The 23,453-nt window shown below is 38.9% G+C and overlaps 1 long non-coding RNA gene across 1 annotated transcript; it reads left to right on the top strand.

The window, feature by feature from the left end:
- Positions 1-12,191: 12,191 nt before the first annotated feature.
- On the top strand, positions 12,192-13,441 carry LOC123602550. Its single transcript, XR_006714493.1, has 2 exons — positions 12,192-12,980; positions 13,279-13,441. It is a non-coding gene; the product is annotated as an uncharacterized LOC123602550 (long non-coding RNA).
- Positions 13,442-23,453: the final 10,012 nt, after the last annotated feature.

Here is a 23,453-nt window from a genome sequence, read left to right as displayed (position 1 = left end):
AGCTATAATCGAAAAGACAAAAAAAAAAAAAAAGGAGAGACAATGACAAGTGTTGGTGAGGTTGTGGAGAAATTGGAACCCCTATGGGAATGTGAAAAATTAACAGCTACTTTGGAAAAGTTTGTCCGTTTCTTAAACTGTTAAATAAAGAGCTACAATATTACCCAGGAATTTCACTCCTACACATACACCCAAGAGAAAGGAAACATATGCCCACACAAAAAATTATGCACAGCAGCTTCTTCATAACAGCCAAAAAGTAGAAACAACTCAAATGTTCATCAACTGATGAATGGTAAACAAAATATGGTAGATTCATACAATGGAATATTACTCAGCAATAAAAAGGAATGAAGTTCTGATACGTACTATAACATAGATGAACCCCCAAAACATTATACTAACTGAAAGAAGCCAGACATAAAGACCAAATACTGCATGAAACTATTTATGTGAAATATTCAGAATAGGTAAATCTGTAGAGACAGGAAGTATATATACTGGTGGTTGCCTAAGGCTGAGAAGTAGAGGTCGGGGGAGGGGAGGAATGAATACTAATGAGTTCAAGGTTTGTTTTGGAAGGATGAAAACAATCTAAAAATAGATTATGGTGATAGTTACACAACTCCATAAATAAAATAAAAACTACTCAATTGTGCATTATAAATAAGTAAAGCTTATAGTATGTTATATCTCAATAAGGCTATTTAAAGAAAAAGTAATTAACAACAGGCCATCAAAATGTCAGTATGCCCCCAAATATAGAAACTACAGAGGTTACATTATCTAAAATTAAGAACAAATACCCCCAAACCATTAACAACTTGGAAATTTTTAAATATCTCTCTATATAAAGTAGAAATCAAAGCCAAAATCACAGACTATATATAAATGATTGACAACCATAACATTGTACAGTGTATAACAAATATATGGGTTATAGGAAAAGGAAAGCTCTGAGGAAATTTTGGTTGTGTAGATACATAAAATACTTAAAGTAATAATAAAAGTTAATAAAATTTTCAAGTAAACAATGATTATAATATATTTATTATTAAAAAAAACATAAAGTAAGTAGAATTAAAGGTGGATCACTGAAATGAACTAAACACAGAAAAAGTCTTTTGAAAAGTCTGAACAAGACAAAAGGGAAATATATATAAATATCAGAAATAAAAAACAGAATACTACTATATTAGTATATTATATATAGAATATAATACTATAATACTACGTTTCTTTCTGAAACATGTATTTCAAGGAAAATATAAATGATGAAATATGGCTTTAAAATTGGTTTGGGGGGCGCCTGGGGGGCTCAGTCGGTTAAGTGTCCGACTTCGGCTCAAGTCCTGACCTCACAGTTTGTGGGTTCGAGCCCCGCAATGGGCTCTGTGCTGAACACTTGCTCAGAGCCTGGAGCCTGCTTCAGATTCTGCGTCTCCTTCTCTCTCTGCCCCTCCTCTGTTTCTGCTCTGTCTCACTCTGTCTCTCAAAAATAAAAAAGTGTTTAAAAAATATATATATATTTTTTAAATTGGTTTAGGGATGGGGAGCCTGAGTGACTCAGTTGGTTAAGCATCTGACTCTTGATTGCGGCTCAGGCCATGATGTCACAGTTTGTGAGATATTTTTTAAAAAATGAAAAGTAAAGAGGGATGGTGAGGGGAGGTATGGCAATGTATGGAATTCTCCCTTTTTTGGTAACTGTGCCTGGTTGTAAGTAGCCCATTTGTCAGTTAGGGATATTTTGAGGTGACTAGCCTGATGGCCTTGTCTGTATTCAGCCAGCTGTCACTGTGGGCCGTTTCCACATTCCCTTGTTCAACCCTGTTTTCCTAAAAGCCACCTCTACACAGATGAAGAAAAAAAAGTAAAAAGAGGGACAAGAGGGAGGTAATGACAACACAGATGAATACCCTCTGGAAATAGGAGGGGGCATTTGAGGTGCCTTACAGGCTGCTCCCAGAAGTTTCCAATTATTTCTGATTAACTAGTGAGATATTATGACATAATAATAAATATGTATTCAGTGTTTGTCCAGGTTCCTGGCACAGTGCTCCTAAAAGTCTTGTAATTTCACGAGTGATGGGGTAAGAGCAGTATCCTTTGTTATTCTTAAGAAGTCCTTTTCAAACACATCTGAGTTTATGCTAATGAGGTAACTCTGGATGGGCCTCTAGATAGCTTTAGAATAGGGGCTGGTTGCTAGAGAAACTAATCATGTAATTAAAGGGCTGAAACCTTCAGCCCACTGGTCCCTCTCCACCTCCAGGCAGAGAATGACTGGAGACAGAGTTAATTACCAATGGCCAATAATTTAATCAATTGTGCCTATGTCATGGACCCTCCATAAAAAAACACTTAAATGAAGGCATTCAAAGACCTTCTGGCGTGGTAAACATATCCACAGGCTAGGAAGGGGATGTACCCCAAATTCCACAAAGATAGAAGCTCCTGTATTTGGGACTCTAACAAACCTCACCCTATATGCCTCTTCACTGGTTGCTCATTTGTATGCTTTCTAATATCCTTTATAAATTAACTGATAAGTGAAACCCCTGAGTTCTGTGAGCCATTATAATAGCAAATTATCAAACCTGAAGATGGAGTTATCCAATTTGAAGCCAAGTTGGAGAAGTGTGTGGGTAACCAGGGACCTACGACTGGTGATTGGCAACTGAAATGGGAGGCAGTCTGATGGGACTGAGTCCTTCAACACTGGGGTCTGCACGAACTCAAGTACTTACTGTCAGAATAAAATTAAATTACAGGACATCTAGTTGGTATCCACAAAAACTAGAGAATATCTTGGTATGGAAAAATCCACACATTTGGGGTCAGAGTGTTTTGTGGGTAGAAGTAGATCTTAATAATAATAATGATCATTAGTAGTCCTTCTAATCAAAATAAAAGTATGAGTAAGTGTCCTCATGATGTATGATATAGGTAATGTGAATTAAAAGTGATTTCAGAGGTGCCTAGGTGGGTCAGTCAGTTAAGTATCCAACCCCATTTCAGTTCAGGTCATGATTTCATGGTTGGAGAGCTCAAGACTTGCGTTGGGCTCTATGCTGACAGGAAAGGGCCCGCTTGGGATTCTCTCTTTCCCAGTCTCTCTGCCCCTCCCCCATTCATTCACTCTTGTCTCTCTCTCTCAAAATAAATAAACTTTTTTTAAAAAGTGATTTCAAGAGAATGAAATAAAAGTAAAACGCCTATTCCAGTACCTGGCATTTATTCAGTCAACATTAATTAAGAAAAAGCAGCAGCATGGTAGTGATTAAAAGCAGAGAATCTGGTATCAGGTTGTCTGGGATTGAATTCTGGCTCCTCCACTTACCAGTCTTGCGATACGAACAAGTTGTATCTCTGACTCTATATTTCCTCAACTATAAAATGGGGATTATAATAGTAAGTTGTTAGAAAAACTTGTCAGTGTTGTGACTGAAGAATGTGAAATGGTTTCCAGACTAACAGGGGCGGTTAGGGAGGGTCATAAAGCAGCCAGATAGTTACAGGTCAGGAATGACAAAGAATTCAGTGTCACAAGAACAGCAACGGTGAGGAGCAGCAGGAAGAAAGATAAGGCTGCAGAGACAGGCAAGAGATCCCTAAGAGAAAAGGTTGAGATGCCAAGACTTGGGCCTCTGTGCAGGAGCTCATCCAGGGGCCTGAAGCTTATACAATTTAGAAGGCTCTCTTCAAGAAAAAGAAAACATGATTATAAATCCAAAGGTAGGTACAAAAAGAATTTTTTTAAAAATGAATACTTATAGAAGAAAAGGAATGTAACAAATGACAAATGTTAAAAAGTGACAACTATAGGGACGCCTGGGTGGCTCAATCAGTTAAGCATCTGACTTCAGCTCAGGTCATGATCTTGCAGTTCGTGAATGAGTTTGAGCCCCACAAAGGGCTGGCTGCTGTCAGTGTAGAGTCTGCTTTAGATCCTCTGTCCCCCTCTCTCTCTGCCCCTCCCCCACTTGTGCACACACTCTCTCTCAAAGATAATAACTACACATTTTTTTAAGTTGACAACTATAAACCACAAAATCCAAAACCAACATATTTGTATTAATTAACTGATTGATATACCTCTAAAACTTTTTCCTTCATTTTTGGCAGTATACTTTTCATATGTTGACAACTTTGTATTGTTTTCTGTAGTAAGGATAGAAAACTAGTTCAGTCTTTCTTCTAACATGTTATCTAAATTTGTTATTATGACAGTTGGAATGTGTAAAAGCATACAGCTTCACACCGTTGTACAATTTGTAGTGTTTACATATGCGTGCCCTACGAACACAGAAATTCTAAAGAATTCTCTTTCACATGATTCCCAACAAAAAAGGAGGGGGGAGTTTAATGCATTTTAAATGGTAATGCTACTTAAATAAATCAAGTGTATTTAGGAATACAGAACTTGCATTTTGACTAAGTATCAATGAAAACCAAATCCTTGCTTACAAATCTTAAACAGTGGAAGAATTCTCCAGAGATCAGCTTCTGGCTCCATAGATTTCAATTCTTGTTTTTCTTTCTTTTTTTTTAAGTTTTATTAATCAACTTACTTATTTTGAGAGAGAAAGAGAGAGAGTTAGTTTGCACACAAGGTGGGTAGGAGCAGAAAGGGAGAAAGAGAATCCTAAGCAGGCTCCACACACAGCGCACAGCCCGATGCAGGGCTCAATCTCACAACACTGAAATCATGACCTGAGCTAAAATCAAGAGTTGGACACTTAACCAGCTGAGCCACCCAGGCACCCCTCTCTTTCACTAATACATTTTTCTAGTGCTAGCACCATAACACAGGTTCACAATGCATAGTACCTGGACTGTGGTCTTGTAATATGAACTTCCACTAAAACATACGAGGGCTTTTTCAAGAAATATCTGATTCCAAGTCTGGAGCATAAAATGTACAGAAGGGTCTAGAAATTATTTGCATACCAGATAGAAAAGAAGCTATCAAAAACAACTAAGGTCATGACAAAAGGACTCAGGAGCCAACTTGAAAGGCCTCTCACTAATTAAAGATTAGACAATCTGAGCTTCAAAAGAATAAAAATTATAATTTATTGAAATCTATCAAATATGTTTAACATTGACCGCTTTCAGAAAATATCAAGGAATCAATAATTCATTGTTTTTGAAAACATCACAATAAACTAATAATTAAATTACTAATTAATAAGTTAAAGAAAAAGAATCAACCATATATCCTTCCTTTCCCATTTGATCTCTACCCCTGGGCTACAAAGTAGTAGAGAAGGGGAAGTATTTCTCTATGAAAGGATTCTCACCTATAAATCAATGAAAATCAGAATTTTACCATTTTGCATCCTCCACTGAATTACTGCATCCAAGCTTTGAGCACCAACAGCCACTACCACAAAAAGAGTGACAGACTATGTGCCTCTTAACTGAAAGAACATAAAACACCAAAAGGAGCAAACATAAGTCTAATCAAGTCTCTGGATCAAGCTGCCAATTTACACAAAATACAGAAGACTGAAGCAAATTGAACTGCACCAACAGTATGCAGCCAGAAAAATGCAGGGTGGAGGAATAGGTCGAGTATCATGCATTCGTAAGGAAACCTGTGAAGAAAAGAAAGGAAAGGAGGGGAAATCTTGTAGAATAATAGAAAATAGAAGAGATATCACATTGTTTTTTAATAGGTAGGATTAAACCATAGTGACTAGGGATAAACCCTTGGGAGATAAAACTATAAATAAAAGCAAGTAAGCAATTAATATAAAATTAAATCAATTAATATAAAAGTCAGAAGAGTAATTACTACTGAGGGAAGGAAGATTAAGGATTAAAATTGAAAAGGGGCACTTAAGACAAGCACAGAGAGAGGTAGTGAGTTCTATATTTTGACCTAGCAGTGGTTACAAATGTGTTTGCCTTATTGTCTCCTGTATTTGTATTTTATTTTCTCTAAATAAGATTTTTAAAAACACAGTAGGATTAAAGATATAAACCTCAAAAAGGGGATGAGTTTGGGAGGTGGGGAGGTCAAAGTGGCTAGGCAAGGACAGAATTAGAGCACTGCAGGTTCCTTGGCAATAGCTCCCTAATAGGGCCCAATGCCATTGTTATTGCTAATGCAATCTACGGGATTTGCATTTATTCAAAGTTGGAAAAGTTGTGAACCAGGGCACATTCTCTGGGAACAACCTGCCTAGTAGTTTAATTATCTTTAACGCCTTTCCTTTGAACCAGGAGAACAATACTATTCATCTTGTAATTTACATTGTGATTCCCACCAATTCTGCTGTGGTAAACACAGTAATGTGCCACCCAGATCTTCCTTCAAGGAAACACTTGCTGCCCAGCTGAGGGGAATAGAACAGAGTAAGCAGCTATTCTTCAGCCGTTAGATCCTTCAAATCTGCCTCAACCACAGAAAGCCCCTTCACCTGAACTCATAATCTTCTTGGGGCAGCCTACATGCAGTGACTAAGCGAGACAGAATATAAAAAAACAACTGACCAGTGTCGCCTGACAGAGGATGCTATGATGGGCTACATTAGTTCCAGAGCTCCCCACCTGGCTGATGATGGTTTGTGGGATTTTCCTCACAATTTAACTTCTTCTGCCCCCTTTCTAGGTGTTCGTCCCTTAAACACGCTGCTTCAGCATTTGCTTCTGGAGAAACCAATCTGTAACATCCTTTAAGGCCTAGTGAGAAGACTGCTACATCTAAGTGGATTTGAACAACGAGGTTGTGGAAAATAAAGCAACCGTGCAGAAAAGAAATACGGGCTGCATAATATTCCTACAGAATGCCGCTGTCAGAAGAGAGCGGCATACTTTAAAGGGTGAGAGAATGCAGGCCTTCCAGCAGTGAACAGCAGGCAGGGAAGTAAACAGTGGCCCACAGCTCTGTTGAGAGCAGTGGAGAGGAGCATGAGATGTAGCTGCCAGGTGGGCAACTCATCAGTAAATGATAATTAGAAAACAAAAAACAGGAGGGTAAAAAAAGAGAGAGAGAGAAAGGTAAAATTGATGAGCAGAGCAAGAATAGATATTTTTTCTAAATGGTCTTGGAGGTGCAAGTGAAAAAGGCAGGATCAAATAAAGAAGCCTAGGCCTTGAAAATGGATTCTTGAGGAGGAAAGAGGTAGGGATAATAGTTAAATTGAGCCAAAACAAGGAGCCCTACCCTGGTTTCATGTGCTCTGGGCTAGAATTATTCGTGAAGAACAGACTCAGCATCCTGTGTACTGGGGAGGCACCTATGTGTCCAATTGCAGATCCCCACCATCACCCCAGCTCCCTTCTACCTACCAAGTTAAATAAATCTGTAAACATTACCCAATGCCTTTCTTGCTTTAGCACCTAGTTATTCAGGGTTTCTGGAGTCACAATGAAACTGGGAATCTTAATGTGGGGTTCATAAATAAACAATACCCACCTCATAAGAAACTACTGGTCTTAATAAAAAACATCACAGACACTCTAAACCATGAATATTTCTTGCTTTTCTCTTGCCTCCCATTCTAACTATAACAATCCTTATAGCCTCCCCATCTTATTTCTGAAGCCCTAGTTCATCCATTTGAATTTCTGCCGAAGCTACATAGAAGTTGTAGATCTGCCACTTACTACAAGATGGTGGTAAAGAGCCTCATCAGGATAATTCTGATCTTTTTTCTCAACTTCTGCACTGTTGACATTGGGGCCACCTAATTCTTTGTTGGAGGGGGCTGTTCTATGTATTGTAGAATGTTTAGTAGCATCCCTGGCCTTTACCCATTAGATGCTAGTAGCACTCCCTGCAGTCATGACAACCAAATATTTGTGCAGACATTGCCAAATGTCCCTGGAATATTTGGATTCTTTGGTTGAGAACCACTATGCAATAGGACCTTGAAGGGTTTTGAATAGGAGAGAGAAAGAGAATCAGATTTTGATGAAATTTTTTAAAAGCTTTGTTGGTTTTTTTAAAAATAACATTTATTCACTGAAAAATATTACAAGAATGTGGAAAAACATTTAAAAAGGAACTTTAGGGGCACCTGGGTGACTCAGTTAGTTGGGTGTCTGACTTTGGGTCAGGTCATGATCTTGCAGTTCATGAGTTCAAGCCCTACATCAGGCTCGCTGCTTTAGGGCAGAGCACACTTCATATCCTCTGTCCCGCTCTCTCTGCCCCTCCCCTGCTTGCACTCTCTCAAAAATAAATAAAACACTTAAAAAATAAAAAATACAGGCACCTGGGTGGCTCAGTCAGTTAAGCGTCCAACTCTTGACTTTGGCTCAGGTCATGATCCCATGGTACATGGGTTTGAGCCCCATATCGGGTTCTGCGCTGACAGCACAGAGCCTGGAGCCTGCTTTGGATTCCATGTCTCCCTCCCTCTCTGCTCCTCCCCTACTCATGCTCTCTCTATCTCTCTCTTTCAAAAATAAACATTAAAAAAAATTTTAGTTAAATAAAAAATAAAAAGGGAAGTCTAAAACACAAAATCCAGCCACTCAGATGAACTTCTGTGAACATTTAAATGACCATCCTTCAAAGCATATGGACACATGTTAAATACGTACAATTTGTCATGCATGGTAATATATAGTACACATACTCTCCTATAATCTTCTTTTCCATTCAAAATCTACTATAAACACCTTTCAAGATCGACAATATGGCCTATTTTCATGCCAGCATAATATCCCTTTGTATGTAATCAACCAAGTTTCTACTGGTAGGCAGAAATTCCTAAATTTTCACTATTATAAATACCATTGCAATTTAATATCCTGGAACATGCATATCTTTGCACAGCCTGAGATTGACAGTTTATACTCAATGTTTCTATTTATCTAGAATTTTGCCAGGGTACAGAGCTTTACAAAGTGAATTACACATGGATCTTTTTTTCTCTTAATGTTCATTTATTTTGAGAGAGAGAGAAAGTGTTCCTGCACATGGGTGCAAGCAGGAGGAGGGGCAGAGAAAGAGGAAAGAGAGGGAGAATCCCACGCAGGCTCTGCGTTGTCAGCATGGAGCCCGACGTGGAGATCGATCTCACAAACTGTGAGATCATGACCTGAGCTGAAATCAAGAATTGGATGCTTAACCTACTGAGCCACCCAAGCATCCCTACACATAGATCTTATTCCAAAGGTGTACACAGACTGGTAGTGAAAAATGAACACAGGACAAAATAAAATGTGATAAATGGCATGGCGGAAATGTTGGCAGAAATGAAGAGAATATAACTAATTATGCACCTGGGATAGTTTCACAGACATGGGCCTAGAAAGTCAGTATAAAAGTTAGTATCAGCTTCTCAATGCTATGTTGAAATAGAAAACCCTAAAAGACTCAACCAAAAAACTGTTAGAACTGATAAGTGAATTCAGTAAAGTTGCAGGATACAAAATCAATGTGGAGAAATCTGTTGCATTCCTACACACTAATAATGAAAAAATAATAAGTGAAATTAGAAAACAATCCCATTTAATTGAACCAAAAATAACAAATTATCTAGAAATAAACTTAACCAAAGAGGTGAAAGACCTGTACTCTGAAAACTGTAAAGCACTGATGAAAGAAATTCAAGATGATACAAAGAAATGGAAAGATGGAACACATGGGTGGTTCAGCTGGTTAAGCATCCAACTCTTGATTTGGTTCAGGTCATGATCTCCCAGGTTCATCAGCTGGAGCATTGCATTGGGCCCCGTGCTGATGGCTTAGAGTCAGCTTAGAATTCTCTCTCTCCTCTCTCTTGTCTGCCCCTCTCCTGCACATTTGTGCTGTCTCTTTCTCTCAAAATAAATAACTTTAAAGAAAAAAAAAGAAATAGAAAGATATTCCATGCTCATAGGTTGGAGAAACAATTAATGTTAGAAAGTGTATACTACCCAAAACAATCTACACATTTAACGCAATCCCTATCAAAATACCAACAGCACTGTTCACAGAACTAGAACAAACAATCCTGAAATTTGTATGAAACCACAAAAGACCCTGAATAGATCAAACAACCTTGAAAAAAACAAAAACAAAAAAAAGCAAAGCTGGAGGCATCACAATTCTGAACTCCAAGTTACATTACAAAGTTGTAGTGATCATGACAGTATGGTACTGGCACAAAAACAGACACATAGGGGCACCTGGGTGGCGCAGTCGGTTGGGTGTCCGACTTCAGCCAGGTCACGATCTCGCGGTCCGTGAGTTCGAGCCCCGCGTCGGGCTCTGGGCTGATGGCTCAGAGCCTGGAGCCTGTTTCCGATTCTGTGTCTCCCTCTCTCTCTGCCCCTTCCCCATTCATGCTCTGTCTCTCTCTGTCCCAAAAATAAATAAACGCTGAAAAAAAAAATTTAAAAAAAAAACAAAAACAGACACATAGATCACTGGAACAGAACAGAAAACCCAGAAATAAACCCACAATTATATGGTCAATTAATCTTCAACAAAGGAGGAATAAATATTAATGGAAAAATCTTCAACAAATGGTGTTGGGAAAACTGGACGGCAACGTGCAAAAGAATGAGACTGGACCACTTTCCTACACCACACACAAAAATAAACTACATCAAAATAAAAAGCTTCTGCAGAGCAAAGGAAACAATGAACAAAACTAAAATACAACCTACCTACTGAATAGGAGAAGATAGTTGCAAATGATATATGTGATAAAGACTTAGTATCTAAAATATATAAAAAAAACTTATCAAACTCAACACCAATAAAACAAATAATCCAATTAAAAATTGGCAGAAGACATGAACAGACATTCCTCCAAAGAAAACATCCAGATGGTGAACAGACACATGAAAAGATACTCAACATCACTCATAATCAGTGTTATGCAAATCAAAACTACAATGAGATATCACCTCACACTTGTCAAAATGGCTAAAATCAACAACACAAGAAACAAGTGTTGGTGAGGATGTGCAGAAAAAGGAACATTCAGGCACTGCTGGTGGGAATGCAAACTGTTGCAGCCACTGTGGAAACAGCATGGAGTTTCCTCAAAAAGTTAAAAATAAAACTACCCTACTGATTCACTAATCACACTACCGACCATTTACCCAAAAAATACAAAAACACTAATTCAAAGGGACACATGCATCCTGATGTTTATAGCAGCATTATTTACAATAACCAAACTATGGAAGCAGCCCAAGTATCCACCAACAGACGAATGGATAAAGGAGATATGGCATATACATAATGGCATAATATTCAGCCATAAAAAAAAGAATGAAATCTCGCCTTTTGCAACAACATGGATGGAGCTAGAAAGTATAATGTTAAGTGAAATAAGTCAGAAATACAAATACCATATGATTTCACTCATGCAGAATTTAAGAAACAAAGCAAATGAGCAAAGGGGAAAAATAGAGAGAGAGAGAGAAACCAAGAAATAGACTCTTAACGATAGAGAACTGATGGTTATCAAAGGGGAGGTGGGTGGGTTAAAGAGGTGATGGGAATTAAAGAGTAAACTAACAGGGATGAGCACTGAGTAATATATAGAATTGCTGAATCACTGAATTGTACATGGGAAACTAATATAACATTGTATGTTAACTATACTGGAATTAAAATTTTAAACTTAATTTTAAAAAGTCAGTCTCAGCTTGTTTTTCTTCAAGGGCTTGTTTGTAACAACCATTTGTTTAAATGTCTATTTCCCTGTTTCCCCTGCTCCCTGTGTGCAGGCGAAGAGTCAACTGTTTCTTCCACATATACACTGTATTTATCACAGAGCCTCATACTTACTGAATCTTCAGGAAACGTTTGTTGAATGGGGGGTATATTTTGAAAACTTGCCTGCCTACAGAGCATTCTTCTACAGAGAGGAAAGGAAGAATCACATAGGAGCAAGTGGGCTATGGATATAAACTTAAATTCCCTCCAAACTTCCCAAACTCAAAGACAGACCAAAAAAGAGGGATGGGAAAGAGAAGGGAAAAGAAGACAGAAAGATAAGTTGGTGTGTACTTCTATGGTGTTCTCTTTCCTCTTCTGAAAAGCTTATCCAAGGGGCGCCTGGGTGGCTCAGTTGGTTAAGCATGCAACTCCTGATTTCAGCTTGGGGCATGATCTCACGGTTTGTGAGTTCACATCCACATCAGCATCTGTGCTGACAGTGCAGATCCCACTTGGGATTGTCTCTCGCGTGTGCTATGTCTCTCTCTCTGTCTCTCTCTCTCTCTCTCTCTGCCCCTCCCCCAATTGGGCTGTCTCTCTCTCAAATAAACAAACTTAAAAAAAAAAAAAAAAAAAAAGCTTATCCAAGAAGAAAGCTGAATGGCCTTTGCAGAAGGGCAATGTGGGATGCATCCTAAGTCTTACACTGCAACTCAGATGATATAGAAAAATACTTTACTTTCCTTATTTTAGTCTTATAATCTAATATCGCTCCCAAATCTCCATTCACTGGTGACAAGGAGAAAAAAATTAATTAGTTTCAATTTCATTTAAACTTAATCCAATCTGACATTTTAAATATACTCTTAGGAAGTATTTGGTCTCTATTGGATAAAAAAATGCTTGATCACTAAGACAGCCTCTCCTTCCCCTGCTTCTGTCCCCAAAAATACGGTGGTGAGAATGTATGCTCCTATAATCTTCTGGCATTGAGAAGAGACTCTAGCCTCATGCTGGTTTTCCTTGTTGTGGTGGCTGCCACGTGCTGGTCTCTGGAGCACTGTCCTTTGTGCACCCAATTGCTGAACATTATGCAGGATACTGCTACTGAAATGACTAGTTAATATGGAGTCTAGACTTTTGGCAGGAACAATGTTCCTGAGCTATCGATGATGTACCAAGAATTCTTCTGGCTGCAGAACACTGAGCTTACTATCACATCTTCCACCTCAAAAGTTGGCCCAGCAGTCCAGTTCAGAGTTGAGTCAACTCAGTCTGCTATTGTAGGCATATGGCAGCCCCCTGGGCTTCAACTAAGCATCCACAGCAAATAAAAACTCAGAGCATCTTTGTAAAGGTAAACCCCTGAGTCTCCCTCTACCTGACCATGTGACTGCATACTACATTTCTGTGAATGAGTCCTAAGTTAATATGTGGCAAAACCCATTCTGGACATCAAAAACTAATTATTACGTCAGTCTTACTTCTTTCTACATTTCTTTGTAAAAAAAAACACTAATCTCCCTCCTGACAAATGAGTGCCTCCGATTGACTAAAGAAAAGCCCTAATCACGCCACCTTCATCCACATCCTTATCCCCAATTTTGTTGTGTCTGATGACTACAAAGCCTGTGCTCTTTTCACTTCATCTCTAGACCTTTAGCCTGGAGAGGTTAAGGAGGTTTGAAAATCAGAAGGAGACGGACTGGAAGAAAACTGCCTGGTCACATCACATCATACTGGTCTTGGATTCTCACAGAAGCATCCTTAGTTATTGTTAAAATCCGTTACTGTAATCAAAAATCTGACGTTTTGGAACCTTGACCATTCATTCAATACACACTCACAGAGCACCTATTATGTGCAACATACTCTGACAACGTAACCCACTGTAACTTTCCTATCGCTGCTGTGACAAATTACCACAAACGTGGTGGCTTAAAACAAGAGATTAATTCTCTTGTTTAATGAAACCTCTCTTGGGGGTTTAATGTTCAAAACTGAGTCTTATGGGGCTCATTGACTGGGGATGAGTTAGTGGCAGGGCCACATTCCGTTTGAAGGCTCTAAGGGAAAGTCCATTTTCTTGCATTTTCCAGATTCCAGAGGCTGCCCACATTCCTAGGCTTTTTACCCACGTCCATCATCAAAGCTAGCAACAGCCAGCCAAGACTTTCTCATGCTACATCACTCTATCTTTGACCCTCTCACCTACCTCTGATAAGGACTCTGTGATTACATTGGGCCCACCTGGAAAATCCACCTCAAAATTTTTAATCATATCTCCAAAGTTCTTTCTGTCATATAAGGCAATATGTTTGCAGGTTCTGAGGATTAAGGCATGGACATGTTTGGGGCGGGGGGGGGGGGCAGGGGGGCTTTATTCATCAATACCACACCTATCAGAGAGAAATAACCCTTAGTGAGTCAGCGGGCTATAAGAGAACATAGCTTTTCTGCCTTTTTCTTTTTATTTCCTGCTTTCTTTCTTTCTTACTTTTTATAACTAAAATATAAGTTATACTAAAAAAATACACAGGTTGTATGTGTACAGTTCAATGAATTATCACAAAATAAACACACTCAGATAACTACCATCCTGGTCAAGTTATGGAACACTACCAATATCCCAGAATCCATCCCCTCCCACCCAATCATGCCCAATCATGCCCAATCATGCCCTCTTCTAATCACTATACCCTCCCTGCTCCAGAGGCTCAACCATAGATTAGTCCTGTTTTAAATAGGAAATTGGAATGATACAATGTATATGTTTTGTGTCTGACTTCCTTCACTCAACATGCTGAGATTTATCTATGTTGCTAAATGGAGCTGTAGTTAGTTCATTTTCATCATTGCATAATATCCCACTTGTGACAATATTGTAATGTATTTATCCATTATACTACTGATGGACATTTGGGTTGTTTCCAGCTTGGGCATATTTTTAATAGTAATGCTATAAGCATTCTTGCATATGTCTTTTGTTGTATCTCTATACACATTTACATTAGGTATATACTAGGAGAATTGCTAGGTCATAGTAGAAATCTACCTATCTATATATCTATATATAGCTTCAACTTCAGTAGAGAATACCAACCAATTTTTCGAATGGCTGTGCCAATTTATATCCCTACTAGCAATGTTTGAGAGAGCCCCAGTTGCTTTTCATATTCACCAACACTTAGTATCATCAGTCTTTGCATTTTAGACATTCTGGATATGCAATAGTATCTCATTCTAATTTTCATATGCATTTCATGGATTACTATCAGGTTGCTCATAGCAATGAGTTTATCATGCTTTATTGACTATTTGCATATTCACTTTTATAAAGTTCCTGCTCAAGTCTTTTTACTGTCTTTATTTTGTAAGAATTTTATAGGATGTTTGCTTTTGTTTTTGTTTTGTTTTGTTTTTTACATATTTTGCATGCAAGTCCTTTGTCAGTTATATGTGTTGTATACATGGTTTCTGTAGGGTCAAGGGCAAGCTGCTCCAATATGGGCCACTTAGGCATATTGATCATTTTAAACAAAAGTTACTTCAGAGCCTGTGCAAGAGAAACACTTGGACTCTTCTCTGTCCCACTGAAATCAGGAAATAAATCTCCCATGTGAAGGGTGCCCTCTCTGTACCAGGAGGTAAAGAGACATCCTTATGACTAGAGATGGGAAATTTGGAGCTGAGAAGGCTGTATAACCCACCCACCTCCCACTTTGTTACTCTTTACTAGTTTACTACCTTAGCCCAAATTCTGTTTAGAATTCCTTTAACTGGGTGGTGCCTGGGTGGCTTAGTCTGTTAAGTGTCTGACTCTTGATTTCAGCTCAGGTCATGATCTTGAGGTGGGTGAGATCAAGCCCCATGTATGGCTCTGTGCTGAGCATAAAGCCTGCTTGGGATTCTCTCTATCCCTCTCTCTCTCTCTGTCCCTTCCCCACTTATAATCTCTCTCCCTCTCTCTCTCAAAATAAACATTAAAAAAAAATTCCTTTAATTGAAGCTCCTGAAGTTTTCTTTGTCCTGTCAATATCTCACAGGTTTATTGTCTCTTTGTCTTAAAAATTATACAGACTGCCTGCCTTGGTCATTTCTTTAGATTTCAATTGCATTATTGGGCCTTCATGCACATGTAATTAAACTTTGGATTTTTTTTCCTGTTGATCTGTCACATGTAAATTTAATTCTTAGTCCATCTGGAAGACTTTGAAAAGATAGAGAAGAATTTGTCCTTCCCTTCACTTCTCTGCCACAAATATATGAAATTTAAATGTTAACTGATTTCTTATGGATTCAGTTATCATTCTCATTTTTGTTAGTATACAACAAAACAAAATATAAAAATCTGTTAAATAAGTCTTACACATAAAGAGTAAATTGTTATTGAAAATACATCACCTAAATAAATGGATGGGCAGGTTTTTTAATTAGTCCATTTATCCTTAGATGGATAATACCCACTGCTAAAGTGAGACTGGGTTCAGTGGAGATTAATAGCAAAAAGAGAGAGAGAGAGAGAGAGGGAGACAAAGAAGATATTGGACCACTTGGAAGTGCAGGGTTTAAAAAGGTACATTAATTATTGTTGTTTAAGGCATTATTTACAGTAGAACTAACAACACATTCAAATAAATCTAAATCTCTTAAATACAAGTAGATGGTAGGAATGAATAAATGACCAGAGAATTAGTTGAAAAATAACAGCAATTGAAAGATGTTAGCCAGGTGGCGCCTGGGTGGCTCAGTCAGTTGAGCATCAGACTCTTGATTTCAGCTCAGGTCATGAATCCATGGTTGTGGGATTGAGTTCCACGTTGGGCTCCATGCTGAACATGGAGCCCGGTTGAGATTTCCCTCTCTCTCTCGTGCTCTCTCTCTCTCTCTCTCTGTCTGCCCCTCTCCCTCACTCAAGCATGTGCACTTGCTCTCTCTCTCTCTCTCTCTCAAAAAAAAAAAAAAAAAAAAAAAAAAAGATATTAGCCAGAACAAAAATGATATGCATTCACAGTACCCAAACTTTAGTCAAAAGCTAATGAAATAACTTTTAATTTTACCTCAATAAAGCTATTTTTTTACCTCAATAAAGCTATTTTTTTAAAAAGCCAATTAAAACATTTCTTCCACCAGCCTGAATAAATGTCGATGACTAACTTACCTTCAGTACATACTGCTTTTCCTTTTGGATGCAACATTAAACTGTCAGAAATAAACAATTTTCATCTCCTAATTCCTGAAATTATATGAAATATGCAACCATCTGGGAGCAAGAATTCCTGTCCCGCAAAGGTTCTTCTAGCTGGACTAAGAATCAAATAACATGAAACAGATTAACAGAAGAAAATCAAATTTAATAGTGTACATATAGGGTATCCACACAGACACGGAAATTCCAAAGACAGTCACATAAAATGAGGTGTGTGTGTGTGTGTGTGTGTGTGTGTATTTCACACACACCTCATGCATACATACTTCACATATATTTCATATATGTATTTCATATATACACACATATATATCATTCTGAACTAAAGAGAAGGGGTGTAGGGATCTGGAATTTCAGAGGAAAGGAATGCACTTCACAGGGTGATAAGAGCAGATGGGTAGCTGGGAAGATGGCAGCAGAGTAGGAGGACCCTAGACTCTAACAAATCATCCTAAATACCCCCAAAATTGACCTGAAGATTGGCAGAACAAACTCAACAACTAAAGGTGGAGAAGAGGCTACACTGAAGAAGGTAGGAAGTGCAAAGATATGGTTTGGGAGAGAAATGGACAGTGGCTGCTGCCATGGGGAGAGAGCCTCAGTCTCAAAGAAGGATAAGAGACCGACTAACACATAGGGGAACACGTGGGGAAAATGAATCCCCATAGCAATCAGCTTGGAAAGTGATGGGCTGAGTGTTATGACTTCTGGCAACCAGTGGGTTTAAAGCTTGGAATAGTAAAGGTTAGCAGGTTTGGCTTGGGGAGAGCCTGGAGGCATTTGCTTTTAGAAAGAAGGCAGGGCAAATAGCCCACAGACATACATCATGCAAACATCAGAAACAACAATCTAAAGAACGCCTAGGGCACACAGTGGGGAGATTATTTGCTCTTCTCCAAGTGTGTCCCAGAGAAGCAGTGTTTATTGAGAGACCCCCTCTGGAAACAAAGGAACTGGCAGGTGCCATTTCTCTCCCACCCCCTCAGCATAGGCACAGGGCCACTAACGGGAAGCAGTGCCTTACTTGCTTACACCAAGCCCCAACCCCTGGCACTCCAGAGGAACCACCCTCCCAGTCATGCTTGCCTCAGTACTAGGGGAGGTTGGGGGGGGGGGTTCCCCCGAAGACTGACTCAACCCCTGCCAATACTTCATCTCCCAACCCTGGAGTTTTGTGAAGCCTTGGTTCTGGTGGCAGCAGCAGACCTGTCACAGGTTTCATTTCACAAGCAGACCAGAGCACACCTAATTAAAACTCACCGCATTCAGGCCAGGGACCAAACACTGCCCCCAGCAGGCAAGGAGAGCTTCTGCAGATGACTGGCCTGAAGGACAGAGCATCCAGAACATAACAGGGTACATGCAGCACACATTGAAGACACTCCTGGAAGCATCAGGCCCTGGGGAACAGGGTACACTACACTGCAGGGCACTACAACACTTCATCTTCATAAAGCCATCACCATCAAGAACAGGAGATGTAGCTGACTTTCCTAATACACAGAAACAGGCACAGAGACTTAGAGATAAAATGAGAGGACAGAGGAACTTGTCCCAAATGAAAGAACACAATAAGGCCATAGCCAGAGATCTAGGTGAAACGGATGTAATTAACATGCCTGATGGAGAATTTAAAGCAATGGTCATAAGGATACTCACTGGATTTGACAAGAGTGGAAGACATCAGTGAGACCATTAACACAGAGATACTGAATAACATAGCAGGGATAAAGGCTCAATAAAGGAAATGAGAAACACACTTGATGGAATGAATAGCAGGATGGAAGAAGCAGAGGAATGAATTAATGACCCAGAAGACAAAAGTAATGGACAGTAATCAAGCTGAACAAAAGAGAGAAAAACAAATTATGCAAAATGAGAACAGACTTAGAGATCTCAGTGATTCCATCAAATGTAATAATATTCCTATTATAGGAGTCCCAGGAGAAGAAGAGAGAGAAAAGGGGGCAGAAAATTTATTTGAAAGATAATAGCTGAAAAATTCCCTAATCTGGGGAAGGAAACAGATATCCAGATCCAAGAGGCACAGAGAACCCCCAACAAAATCAACAAAAGTAGATCCACACTCAGAAATATCGTAATCAAAATGGCAAAATGTAATGATACAGAAAAAATTTTAAAAGCAGCCAAACAAAAGTCAGTTACATACAAGGGAAACCCCATAAGGCTATCAGCTGATTTTTCAGCAGATGGAATTACTGAATCACTGTATTGTACACCTGAAACTAATATAACACTGTATGTTAGCTATACTGGAATTAAAATAAAATAAAATAAAATAAAATAAAATAAAATAAAATAAGCAGATGTTTGGTAATAAGATGTTTGCCCTACCATACAGATGGGTCACTCAGATAAAATTTATCTCTGTTAATAATTCTTACTTGGGGAAAGACCCCCAATTTAGATTCTTCTGCATGGTTAAGGGAGGAACAAAACTTTCTCTTGAGCCCACAGGATCTCCAGTGCATTCAGCTGAAAATAATCCACATACCAAAGTGGCACATGGTGGGGCATGGGGGGTTGCAGAACAGGACGCTGTCCTGAACACCTTCACAACTAAGATATAAGTGAATGAAGATATTCATTAAGCTTTTTCTCATTACTGAAATTAAGGAAAACACATAATACATTTTGTAGAAGGTTATTTCCCAGCATGATTTTTATAAACCTTGAATATTCTAAGATAGGTTAGATAGACAGATTTTTTTTACTTGGGGAACAGTGTACCATAATAAGATTCAAGATGGGCAAAAGGAATGACTTTATCTCTAGAAAATGAGGGAAGAGTCAATGTGAAAAGTGAGGTGTGAAAAAAGAACCAAAATGCTATTTCTACTACAGACACATTCCTAGGCAGATCAATTTTAGAAGAGACATGTAGAGGTTGAGGACTTGGTAGAAATTGCCTTAAAATTGTCAATACATGTGTATCTCCTGCAAAGTCATTGTGTACCCCCAGGGGTGTATATATTCCTTTTAAAGATAGCTTTCCTAGAATATAAATGCTATGAATGCAGGAACTTGGTATAATTGTTTTTTCACTGCTTGTGTTGGATATTTTGTTTGCCTCCCTAGATACACTTTCCATCCTTCTCTGTCCCAGTGTGTACCCTGACACTGGGCTTCTTGCTTGAAATAATCTACTTTTTAAACTTTCTTGTCTCATTTTCCTTCTGTCTGTAAAAAACCGTCCATTTTATACAACTCCTCAGGGCTCCTTTCTACTTGCTAGATGGGATCCTGCCAAATTCATGAATTCTTGAATAAAGCCAATTACATCTTCAAATTGACTCAACTGAAATGTGTTTTTTAACACAAGCAATGTACCTAGCCACAGAGTAAATCCTCAATAAATATCTATTAAATGAAAGACAGGGGGAGGGCATAAATAATTGTTCTAAATAAAGGTGGAATCAAGGGACACAAAGTTCTCTCTCTCTTTTTTTACAAACATATCAAAAAGACTTAAAAAAGAAAAAAAAGCACAGCACTAGGTTGGAGGTAGAGAAGCAGGAGGAGGAGAGGAGATGCCTGAGTCAGAGTCCTTCCTTGACCTAGAAGGACCTTCTAATCCCAGCAGCAGGCAGTTTATTTCACTAATAATACAAGGAAATGAAGCAGGGAGGGGAATGAACATCACATGAAAAGAGTAAGCCAAGCTGGAAACAGCTAGTCATCATTTCCAAAGGGAAACACACCATAGACAGTTATGCTGATTTCTGTCCAAACTCCATGTCCCTCTATAGCCCTGGACCACCTCAACATTAGATGCATATATATCAGTAACTTATTTTTCTAATTTCAACTGCTTACAAAGTTTCTTGTTTCCTTTTGGGATGTGTTTGATTTACAGTTATTCTCAATATCCCAATGACTCTAATTGTGGGAAACTCACTTTAACTTATTCTAATATGATCACAATTCTATTTGATACCAGACACTGACTCTGTCTTTACCTAATCCTTCCTGGAACACTGAATCCAGAGAGGTGTTAAGACCCTGACTTGAAAGTAAGACAAATATCAGGAGCCAGGACCTATGATACTTCTAGGATAGAACCACAAGTTGGCTTAGGGTCCAAATGACATTGCTTCCCACCATCATCACCACATCTCTTGCTGGGCTCCTGTAAGGGCTCCCAGGACATTCTTCATGGAAGCTTCAGCAGAATACAATACAGTCCTTCAGAGTACAGGAAAAAGCTTGTTTGTCTACTTATAACATCTCTGACACTAAATTATGTGGGTTTTCCACATCAAGCAATTCTCTAATTCTCTATGGACACCGACTAGGGGTCCTACAAGTCAATTCTGATACTAACTACCTGGAATTAGCATAGACCTCACAGGTTAAGGGCTCAGTTCCCCCACTTCAAATGCCAATTGCAAGTCCCAGGTTGTAACCTATACTTCTAACCAATCAGCTATAAAATGGGAGTTCCCATGATCCCTTCCTCAAATTTGATAATTTGCTAGAATGGCAGGAAAGCACTCTACTTACAATTACTGATTTATATAAAGGATAAACTCAGGAAAAGCCAAATGGAAGAGATGCATAGGGCAAGGTATATAGGAAGGGGTGCAGAGCTTCCATGCCCCTCTGGGCATGCTAAACCCCCCAGCACTTCTGTGTGCTCACCAGCCTGGAAGCTCCCCAAACCCTATTATTTAGGGGTCTTATGGAGGCACAACTGACTAAATCACTGGGCATCGGTGATCATGTCAATCTCCAACCTCCCAGGAGGTGGGGAAAACACAACCCTCTAATCACTCTCATCACATAGCTAAAGTTCCTCTATTAACCAATCCCCCTTCTCCAAGAGTCACCTCATTAGCACAAACTCAGTATAGCTGAAAGGACATTTATGAATAACAAAAAATACTCTTTCATTCCTATCACTCAGAAAATTCCAAGGGTTTTTGCTCTGTGACAAGAACCTGGACAAAGACCACCCCCCCACACACACACGCGCATCACATATCACAACATCACACAGGGGTTCTATGCAGTAATGTGGCAGGTCCAACCCCCTTCTCCCAGAAGAAGCTATGAAATTTCATGTATAACAATTTTCTCTGGACTAGGGTCTTTCTTCTTCAGCTGCCTCCCAGAACACTACTTGAGATCACTTTCCTCACCTCTGCCAGACTAACTACAGTCACTACCAACACCACCTCAGGGCTCAACTTGGATTCTCAACAGAGCTACTCCAAGTCCCGGCTCACCCAGGAAACTCACATTCATCTGAGCACCTGAGGCTCAGCTGGACACTCAGAGCCATTTGGTATCTAGTGGGGAGTTAGGAGCAATCTGCCTTTCCACAAGCACAAGGAGGTGAACTATCTGTAAAGGATTTTAAAATAGTAATAAAACCAACCAAAAATTAACCTGACACAACAATGCTAAACAATGTTAGTGATAAAATAACACTTGCACAACAATATTTGTTGGTCGAAATTCTAAACAGTTGTTATGGTTACTGTTGAGTTATAATGATATATATGGAGGCTTCAAATGACCACTTTTTAAAACCAATTCACTAACAATTTTATTCTACATGAAAATTAATTTGGGGAACTATCAGTTACACAGTCAAATTCAGCCACATATGCTACTTTTCACAGTTAACTCATAAGAATTTATGAACTTCCAAACTCACTTCTGGTGCTTTTTGGACTCCAACCCTTCTAGTAGAACATAGCCCTGCTTCGAAAACAGCAAACTTAAAATAAACAATCTTAGGGGTGCCTGGGCAGCTCAGCAGTTAAGTGTCTGACTTTTGGTTTCAGCTCAGGCTATCATCTCACAGTTCATGAGATCAGGTTCCCAATCAGGGCTCCTCACTGACAGCACAGAGCCTGATTGGGATTCTCTCTCCCTCTCTCTCTGCCCCTCCCCTGCTCACACAAGCACTCTCTTTCCCTCTCTCTCTCAAAATAAATAACAAAGAACCCTTTAAACAATTTTAGTTGCACAAAATTTTCCTTTTCCAAGTTAATTTTTTAAGGTAACGTTTCAGATGAGGCCAATCAGACACAAAAATATCTGCAAACCACCAGGATAAGTCTTGAACAACATACAGTAAAACACCAAGGTTTAAAATTGTTCCATGAATACCAGCCCACAAAGCTAGTAACTATGCAACCACAAAATGTAAGGAAGTTGACATACAAAAAAGAATCAAATTTTTGAGGACTGCCAGAAGTGACAAGAGAAGGCTTTCACATTCAAAAATAATAAAGGACAATGTTTGATACTGTATATCTTCACAAGGTGGACAGTCCTTGTAAAGCCATGATCAAATAATGTCAGTTGCAGTTCATTTTCTCTTAACTTTTGCAGAAGAAAATCTTCACAAGATTTTACCAATAGAAATTTACGATGAATTTTCAATCATGGAAATCCTGAAAGCTGCAAGAATTGATCCCAAAGAAATAAGACGCAGGCAGTATTGTAATTCCTGGAATTTATTGTGAAACATGATTTGTATAAATCTATGCCAATGTATCCATGTGTTTAAGACTTTTCCTAAAGGTGCACCCGGGTGGTTCAGTCAGGTAAGTGTTGGACTTCAGCTCAGGTCATGAGCTCCTGTCT

Source organism: Leopardus geoffroyi, chromosome D1 (assembly GCF_018350155.1).
Source record: "Leopardus geoffroyi isolate Oge1 chromosome D1, O.geoffroyi_Oge1_pat1.0, whole genome shotgun sequence".
NCBI lineage: Eukaryota > Metazoa > Chordata > Mammalia > Carnivora > Felidae > Leopardus > Leopardus geoffroyi.
The sequence above is the reverse complement of the archived record's forward strand: the minus strand, read 5'-3'. Positions and strand labels throughout refer to the sequence as shown.